The sequence below is a fragment of the Psammomys obesus genome, unplaced genomic scaffold (assembly GCF_907164565.1).
Source record: "Psammomys obesus unplaced genomic scaffold, mPsaObe1.curated_primary_1811, whole genome shotgun sequence".
In the NCBI taxonomy this organism is placed as follows: domain Eukaryota; kingdom Metazoa; phylum Chordata; class Mammalia; order Rodentia; family Muridae; genus Psammomys; species Psammomys obesus.
The window spans coordinates 19,015,595-19,024,407 of record NW_026594428.1 but is presented as its reverse complement, the minus strand read 5'-3'; the positions used below and the strand labels follow the sequence as shown (position 1 = coordinate 19,024,407).

At 41.2% G+C, this 8,813-nt stretch overlaps 1 pseudogene; it reads left to right on the top strand.

Annotated features, from left to right (window-relative positions):
• Positions 1–280: 280 nt before the first annotated feature.
• LOC129685474 (serine/arginine-rich splicing factor 3-like) lies at positions 281–868 on the top strand (annotated as a pseudogene).
• Positions 869–8,813: the final 7,945 nt, after the last annotated feature.

Here is an 8,813-nt window from a genome sequence, read left to right as displayed (position 1 = left end):
AACACTGGAGAAATTCAATTATAGTAGAGGAGAGTTTAGTTTTTTCTCATTCTTATTTTTTAAAAAGGGGCTTCAATGGGAGATCTGCTAAATAAATATCTCCTTCCAAAGAACCAAGAGAGTGTCTATAAAAAATAAGGAGTTTTTTAATTAATTAATTAATTAATGTTTGTTTGTTAATCTACAAACATTAGAAGTATGTGGATTATTACAAATAGCATAGCGCTGCCATTTCATGGATGCCATGAGGTAGCACGCATCGTTCGGAGCAGAGCCGGAGGCAAGCGGGGCAGCCTGTCGGAGCGTTAGGGTTTGAGCTTCGGCTTGTTGAACCCAGGGTCTCGAAATGCATCGTGATTCCTGTCCATTGGACTGTAAGTGTTATGTAGGTGATCTTGGAAACAATGGGAACAAGACTGAATTAGAATGGGCTTTCGGCTATTATGGACCAAACCGAAGTGTGTGGGCTGCGTGAAACCCTCCTGGCTTTGCTTTCGTTGAATTTGAGGATCCCCGAGATGCTGCTGATGCTGTCCGGGAGCTAGATGGAAAAACACTATGTGGCTGCCGTTTAAGAGTGGAACTGTCGAATGGGGAAAAAAGAAGTCGAAATCGTGGCCCACCTCCCTCTTGGGGTCGTCGCCCCCGAGATGATTACTGTAGGAGAGGTCCTCCACCTCGGCGCAGATCTCCAAGAAGGAGAAGCTTCTCTCGAAGCCGGAGCAGGTCACTTTCTAGAGATAGGAGAAGAGAAAGGTCTCTGTCTCATGAGAGAAATCACAAGCCTTCTCCATCATTCTCTAGGTCTCGTAGCCGGTCTCAGTCAAATGAAAGGAAACAGAAGACCAGTTTGCAGAAGTTCCCTTGACAAGATTGAATTTGATTTGAACTTTAGTTTGGTTTTTCATAAAACATAACTGAAATAAACCTAGAGCCTGCCCAGTTAAAGTGTGATGTGCTAACGATACAGAAACAACTGGCAGAAATTGAACATTCTTTGTTTGGAAATGTAAAACTAAGATACCAGTGTCCTATCAGTTTAAGGGTACATTGTAGAGTTAAACTTTGAGTTACCGTGCAAGAATATTTTTTCATGTTGTCATTTGTAATATGTTTGTGAGAATCCTTGGGATTAAAGTTTTGGTTACAAATTTGTTGTTTAACTTGAAAGCCTGTTTTTCCTTGCACACACAAATCTGAGCTTAGTTATCAAGTCCAGGTATAACATTCCTATTGGAAGCCATACTTATATTTTTTTGTAAAGTGCTTTGAATTAATAAAATACTAGCATAATTGTGTAGTAGTCAGTTGAGTGAGCCCACTGTTGCCATTGTTCTTATCCCTGGGGAAGCACTTGGCTGCCCAGTTCATTCTTCCTAAGAAACAGCTGAGAGGCCACTGGGTTAGCTAAGGAATTTTTCTTTGCTTTTTATCTGAGAGTTAGGCATTTTTAGGAGCTGAAGCCAGTTCAGGATCATGACACTTAGTGACTAACATTTTAGAAGTGAGCACCAGTGTGGTATATTGTAACTCTGTTAAGTTGCCCATAGAATGTGGATTTGATTTTCACAAAAACATTCAACAAAGTTTTTAATTCATTTCACTTTATAACTTGGGTGTTGCATGGGATTCCAAACTGATCCATTGTGATGTACAGTCCACAATACGGTTAATGTAACAATGCACAGTTAAATATGGAGGCATGCATACCCTTTCTCTTAGAAATTGGAGGAGTTGTGGTTTCAGATTTTTTGTGTGTGTGCAACTAGATTAAATCATAATGCAACAGTCTTGTGGCTTAAGTTTTCTTAAATGTGATCTTTTGCGATAGTCTTTTGGATGTTATGCTGACTGTAAAATAAATTCAATCTGTAAGCTTATAAGTCGTCCACATGCCCCCACCAATTATTTGTTAGCTTTAAGCAAAACATCTCACTAAGAAAGGAGAGAACTGTGTCCGGAAGGTTCCAGCATGAGCCTCTGAAATAGGTACCCATGTTCAAAAAGATACTTTTAGCTCCCTGTTAGCGTGGTAGAGGTTTGGGCCCTTTGTCCTTCATGGTTGGCTCCTCATTGGCATTAACCTAACTGGTTATTGGTCATTAATTTGTTGGACTGGAAGTCCAACACATTTCCCAGCACAATTTCAGTTTACAGAAAACACAGAATGTAGGAGCTTGACTGGCATGGGTTGTAGCTTTGGAAATGCTGTGTGTGGTGTTGCAAGTAATGATGAACATTTAAGAATCGAAATTGAGGATTTCTCATTTCCTGAGAAATGAGAATTTCTCAGGAATAATCTGAGGATTACCTCAGATGTACATATTAAGCACAAAATAACTCTCCTTCACTTACCATTTAGGTACCTAAGGTGCCGTGGTAGCACCTCTACCTTGCATTGGACTACAGTGAAGCTGAAGCATGATCAGAAAGGGAGATCTTAATCTCCTTTACATCTCTGCTTCAACTCCAGAAGTCTTCAGTGATATTACACATAGCCAGATTCTAAGCCTGTTAAAATTTCGGAAATGACCTAGCACTGTTAACATGAAGAATTGCAAGTGATAAACATCCATAGTTCTCTGTCATCGTTTTAGTGCCTTGTCTAAATGTGCTTTTCTCTTCTGAATCCAGCTGGGATGTAGTCAGACAAGTAATCTCTTCCAGTTGTATATTTTTGTACTGCCAGACTGTTGCCTTCTGGTTTTTCTCTGGGAGGGAGGGACATAAAAGATCTTTATTATTAAAGACACTGACAAAAAAAATAGCATAGGAAGATTAAAACTAAGTTAATTGTCTATGAGAATAATTCTTGCTCAGTAGAATATATCCAGAAATATCACATGGTGAAATAAGTGTGTGGATTCCGGTGAACACATGGATCAGCAGAAAGAATGAGAACAGTGAAAGGATAAATACTTAGAACAAGGTTAGAAACATTGATTCAGGAAACCAGATGTAGCAGCTTCTCCTCTAGGGCTGATGAACTCTTCAACAATGAGTAGTTGCTTAGTTTTACAGTACCAGACATGAACTACACCTATTAGGCAGGCCAATTAGATGACTGTTGGTTACCCCCAAGACATAAATGCCGCTATTGCACCTTTGGGGGTATTTTGCTAGGGTGACTTGCAAGGACTTGGAAGGAGAAAAATGGAGGGGTAGAAATGATGCAAATATGGTATTTGTGTACAAACTTTTTTATAGTTAAAAACAGAAAGCAAGAGGGTCAAATGAGTTATAGGTGTGATCTCTGTGCTGAAGAAATGAATGAACTAAAAAAGGGGGCATTTCATACATGTGTGTACAAGTGCATGGCTTAATGTTGCAAACATAATCTCTGGTCCACCTTATTCTTTGGTGCAGGGCTTCTCAGTCAAATCCAGAGCTCATGTATAGGACTAGTCACAATAACCAGGTGTGGGAATCTCCTGTTTCACCTTCCAGAGCTGGAACTGCAGGTAAGCCACCACACCTACTGGACATTTACATGGGTTCTGGGGATCCAAACTCCAGCTGATCCTCTTGCTTGCACAATAAGCAGTTTAACTACTGAGCCATCTCCCTAAGCCTCAAAGTTTTTACAGCTTCAATCATTTTTTCATGATTAGATGATAAATTTTAATCAATTTTTTAACACATACTCATATGTCTAAATGGATATCACATTAACAATTTAGCGGCAAGAGAAACTAGAACAAAAATATGTATGGATTCCATTAAAGTATGTGTGTGAAACATGCTATATCCCACCGGCCGACCCCAGCAGAATGTTGTGGGACAGAGCAGTCCAGGGGGTTCGGGGGGTCCAGCGAGAGCTTCACTGGCTTATGTCTAATTCCTGAACAGTGTTCTTCTCTCTGCAAAGCCTAAGAGCTGCCAGGTGTAACGGGAATACTCACAGCCACATCTGCATAGATAGATCTAGGCCCCAGCCAGATGTCACTGTTTCCAGACACAAAATGTGGGGCACTATTCCTTTAACTCCAGGCAGCATTCTGTCTCCTTGATCAGGAAATTTTGTTTGCTTTGGGTCAATATCTCAACTGCATGAATCTGATAAGGGTAAATGAGCTTTTGAATTGCTTGGTTCTGTGTGTCAAACCATCCTCTTTTTATGCCCTTGGGTGGCTAGCATCAATTTCTAGTTACTAGGACCAGGAAGTTTAGCTTCATTGAATTCCCAAAAAAATGAGTTCGAGGGCCTGCTGATGGTAGGAACCCAATGACAGCCATCTGGATAGCCATCCCAGCTAAACAGACGTCAATGAAATGCCTTGTTTCTGACTGCGAACCAGAGAAAGCGATAACTTTGTTGCTGACACAGTACACATTAAACTGGGTTAATAACTCAAACTGAGCCTCATTATTAAAATCTGCTGAGTATCTTACCTTTTCTGAAAAGCTGACCTAAAATGGTAAAGAATAGTACACACTGCTGTGGAAACAGCAGCACTAATGTCCACTAAAGTTTTGTTTAGATTATTAAAAATATCCTAGATGAAATCCATAGCCTTGCTAATGAAGCCTCACCTGTGCCCTTGAAGCAATTTGGAAAAGAAAATCTGTATCTGCAGCACCAATGCCTGCTTCCCCAACCCAGTCTCTCCAGACAGGAGTTTTAGGAAGAGAACATGTCTATACCCTTGAAAAAGTAGTTCTGAGAATCAGTTGGCTGAGACAAAGCACAATTTCTTTTGCTAAGGAACTGCTAAGCAAATATCACCAGGCAAACAGAAAGGACAGAAGCATCCCTCTATGTCCAACAAAGGAAAATAAAACACTCTTTGCTCGTGAGAGACAGAGGAAGGAAGTCATCCTGCCCATGTTTGTCTTTGAAATAGCATCCCAGTCTCACCTGGCATTATTTTTGTTAATGTGTCATGCCAATGACTTTGTTTAGATTTTGGGTTAGGTCAGGGAACATGGGTCTGACATCATGATGAGCTAAATAAGACACAACGAATAAATAATAAAATGTTGCAAGACCTCAATTATGTATGAAATATATAGTGTATAGAATAAGCACATGGGTTACTAGCCTCTCATATGTCTGGGTGGGAAGGAGGAAATGCTGAGATACATGTCAAGGACATAATACGCCAAACACATACAGTAAACACATCAAAACCCTAAAGCATAACATTGAACTCAGAAACTCACACATGCTAATAGGCACTCCACCACTGAGCTCTTTCCCTGCCCTGAACTGATGAAGAATATGAATGTAATAGTGTTTCTCAATTATTCTTTCATCACCTTGCCTTCCCTAACTTTTAAACATTTCATAATCACCTCTTTCTATGAAAGAGACACAGACAGGCTGGGTATATTAATACAGTATAGCACTTCAGAGGTTCGCAAATCATTATACCTCAGGCTTTGTTTGTGGGTTTTTTGTTGTTGTTGTTGTTGTTTTTCTACCTTCCTCCAAAGAAAATTTTGCCTCCTTAGTGCAGATATCTTCTCTGTTGATGATACATGCCATCTGTATTTCTTTTATATTAACCATTTTTCTAGTATCTTATGCTACTTATGACAGACAAATTTCCCCTTTAATGATGGTTTTCCCCAATTATGTAAAATAATGTTTGGGTCTTCTTAGGAAAAAGAAACTAAGCCCCTTCAAATTGAGATTTCAGTTGGCAAAAGAGAAGGTGCTTCATCTCTTCTGGGACTTTTTGTTGGCTTCAGAGTTCAAGACATCCCTATGTCTGTGGGTAGCAAAAGGACAGCCCCTAAGACCAGACCCATGGCCTTGAAAAAGCTGACTTCATAGAAACAGAGAAGACTTAAGACTTTCACACAAAGCGTGCTGACCTAGAGCCTATAGAATGATATCCTATTTTTGTTTCTGAGTCCACAAGAGTAGAAAAAAGAAGTGAGGAAGGTGTATGAGGGAGTCTTGTAGTGGAGCCTCTGCTGTAATTCCCAGAACAGCCGCTTCTTCCCCAGGAAATGAGTGTCAGAAAGGATGAAAATCTAACTTGGTCTTTGCTCCAGTTTTGCATGGAGCTAGTGCTTATGACCTTGACCTCAACCTCAGCTATTTCCTTCACACATCCATACTTTCAACAAACTTTGAATTTGTTTCCAAAATTTAAGGTCAAGATGGACCTGCCAAGCCCACAGCCAAGTAGGAGAGCAGTCACGAGTTTTGATTAGTAAAGCCAGCGAGTAGAATGAACAGAATCCCCACCCCAAATGTGTGTGCCACTCATCCATGTCACTTCTCACCAAGAGACTACCATCACTTTTCCTCTGAGAATGAACTCACCTTTAGGGAATCTAATTCTACTTGCACTTCCAATCACTTGCCTCTGAGAAAAGTAATGAAGTGGCATGACATCAAGCTGCCATCAAAATTAAGGTCTCTGCTTTCACTCAACTCTTGCCACGAAATCAGTAATTATAATCAAAGGAACAATTACCTTTGTTTAGCAAGACTGCTTTTCATTAACCTGTTTCTATGTTTGTTCCTCATTGAAAAGGCCTCCATGAAGAGTGCTTCTAATGAGCCTTCCTGCTCTGGTTCCTTGAAGAACAGGTCAGCAATAAATAAATGGCCAGAAGGCCCCCAAGTTCCTGCCTTCTCAAGACCTTGGTGTCCACCTCAGAGGGCCTCTGAAAGACTCTACCTAGCAGTGTATCAAAGCAGATACTAAGACTCACAACCAAACCTTCGGCAGAGTGCAGGGAACCATATGAAAGAAGGGGGAGTTAGTATGACGAGGAGAAGATAGGAGCTCCACAAGGACCAAATATATCTGGGCACAGGAGTCTTTCATGAGACTGTTTCTCCAACCAAGGACCATGTATGGATATAACCTAGAACCTCTGCTCGGATGTAGCCCAGGGTACCAACCTTAGTAAGGGGAACAGGGACTATCTCTGACAGGAACTCAATGGCTGGCTCTTTGACCTCCCCACCCCTCAAGGGAGGAGCAGTCCTGCTAGGCCACAGAGGAAGACTTTGCAGCCAGTCCTGAAGGTACCTGATAAAACAGGGTCAGATGAAAGGGGAGGAGGTCCTTCCCAATCAGTGGACTTGGAAAGGGGCAGGGAGGAAATGAGGGGGGAGGGGGGATTGGGAGGAAATGAGGGAGCGGGATACAGTTGGGATACAGAGTTAATAAAATGTTACTATAATAAAAATAAAAAATAATAAATATATAAATAAATAAAAATAAAGCTACATGTTAAGTGCCAGGATTTGAGCCTTGCTCCATATAAAAGTTGCTGTGAGGAGGATAAGAGAAACTACAGCCCAAAAGTGAAAAGAGAACTTGCGCAGGACAGATTGGATACACTGCTAGTGCATCCAGGAGCCTTGAAAGCAAGGTCTCAAGAAGGTCATTAATTTACTGCTGTTCGTAGAAAATGTTGTCCACACTCAAAGAGATCATCCTGAGTGAGGTAACCCAGAAACGGAAAGACAGACATGGTATATACTCACCTCTAAGCGAGTATTAGCTGTATAATACAGGATAGCTATCTACAGACCTAAAGAAGCTGAACATGAAGGAGGACCCTTGGGAGGATGCTTAAATCTCATTCAGAATGGCAAACAGGATAGACACCAGAAGTGGTAGAAGAGAGGAAACAGGATGGAGCCTGCTCTACTTGACAATCCTTGTTCACAGATGTGTAGGCCAAAGTTTTGGTAGTTGGTATATATCATATGTTTTCGACCAGGGAAGATTTGTTTCTTGCTCCCAGGAGGTACTTTTATGTTCATAAGTTGGGGAACATGACTGGCATAGAGCAAATAGAATTAGGGTAGTGTCAAATGTCCCTGCACACATAAGACAGCCTCTCACAACAAGGAAAAGATCCTTCCAGAGCTGCCTAGCTGGGGCTGAGAAGCCCTGCTTTAAAGAAGATTCATGAGAAATGGAGACAAACACTTTCCCACCTTATTGAAATACCAAAAAAAAAAAAAAAAAAAAAAAAAAACCCTGAATGACTCAGATGTGTTAGGAAGGCTTAGCCCACACTCCTGCCAGGAAAGCATATCAGTGTCTTGCTCAGCCATCGTCTGAGCAGCTTCCTCCTGCAGCGGATGGGAACAAATACAGAGACCCACAGCCAGACAATATGTGAAGTGAGACACCTTTGAACACCTAATGGGAGGTCTCCATCAAATCCCTCCCCTCAGGGCTCAGGAAACCGTGTAAAAGGAGGTAGAAAGAATGCAAAAGCTGGAGGGACGGAGGACATCAAGAAAACAAGACTGTCTAAATCAGCATAAGCAAAGCTTATATGAACTCACATAGACTGAAGCAGAAAGCACAGGGCCTACATGAGGCTGCACCAGCTCATATGCATGCATATTACAGCTTCCATTTTAGTGTTTTTAAGGTATTTCTGAGTGTTTCAGTTTCTTGTGCCTTTTCTTGGGTTCTTTGCCTTCTGTTTTGTTTTGTGTTGTTTTATTGTTTCGTTTGGTGATGGTTTTTGTCCAACTCCAATATCTTAGTTTTTGTTTTATGGTATTATATCTTTTTTAGTATCCCTTAGAAGCCTGTTTGTTTTATAATGATGGACAGAAATGAAGTGGATCCTGTTAGGATGGGAGGAACTGAGAGGAGTAGAAGGAGGGGAAATCCCTTTACATGGGGGGGGGGAATCTATTTTCAATAAAAGGAAAGAAAGAAAAAACTGTGGCGCTGAAGCAGTGACTGCCAGCCAATCTCCACAGCCAACCACAGCCAGTGACTGTGTGGAAACAGTCCAATGCACTTGGTCCATGGAGAAATTGCAGAGGCCAACACAGCAGTAGACTTCTGAGTACTTCTTCTAAGGGCCAACTC